Raw genomic sequence first — 1,004 nt, 5'->3', positions numbered from 1 at the left:
TGATTGAGGAAGTCAGTGGCCGGAGTGGGGATGTCAGTGGCCTGATTGGGGATATCAGTGGCCGGAGCGGGATGTCAGTGGCCGGAGTGGGGATGTCAGTGGCCGGACTGGGGACGTCAGTAGCTGGAGTGGGGATGTCAGTGGCCGGAGTGGGGATGTCAGTAGCTGGAGTGGGGACGTCAGTGGCCGGAGTGGGGATGGCAGTGCCGGAGTAGGGATGGCAGTGGCCGGATTGGGGATATCAGTGACCGGAGCGGGATGTCAGTGGTCGGAGTGGGGATGTCAGTGGCTGGAGCAAGGAAGTCAGTGGCCGGATTGGGGACGTCAGTGGCCGGAGTGGGGATGTCAGTGGCCTGATTGAGGAAGTCAGTGGCCGGAGTGGGGATGTCAGTGGCTGGAGCGAGAATGTCAGTGGCCGGAGTGGGGACGTCAGTGGCCGGAGTGGGGATGTCAGTGACCGGAGTGGGGATGTCAGTGGCCGGAGTGGGGATGGCAGGGGCCGGAGTGGGGATGGCAGGTGCCGGATTGGGGACGATAGTGTCCGGAGTGGGGATGACAGAGGCCGGAGTGGGGACGTCAGTGGCCGGAGTGGGGACGATAGTGTCCGGAGTGGGGATGTCAGTGGCCGGAGTGGGTATGTCAGTGGCCGGAGTGGGGATGGCAGTGGCCGGAGCTGGATGTCAGTGGCCGGAGTGGGGACATCAGTGGCCGGAGTGGGGATGGCATTGGCCGGAGTGGGGACGTCAGTGGCTGGAGTGGGGATGGCAGTGGCCGGAGTGGGGATGGCAGTGGCCGGAGTGGGGACGTCAGTGGCTGGAGTGGGGATGTCAGTGGCCGGAGCGGGATGTCAGTGGCCGGAGTGGGGATGTCAGTGGCCGGATTGGGGACATCAGTAGCTGGAGTGGGGACGTCAGTGGCCGGAGTGGGGATGTCAGTGGCTGGAGTGGGGCTGTCAGTGGCTGGAGTGGGGCTGTCAGTGGCCGGAGTGGGGATGTCAGTGGCCG

This window comes from Chiloscyllium plagiosum, chromosome 7, assembly GCF_004010195.1.
Source record: "Chiloscyllium plagiosum isolate BGI_BamShark_2017 chromosome 7, ASM401019v2, whole genome shotgun sequence".
Lineage (NCBI taxonomy): Eukaryota > Metazoa > Chordata > Chondrichthyes > Orectolobiformes > Hemiscylliidae > Chiloscyllium > Chiloscyllium plagiosum.
This window is presented reverse-complemented; position numbering follows the sequence as displayed.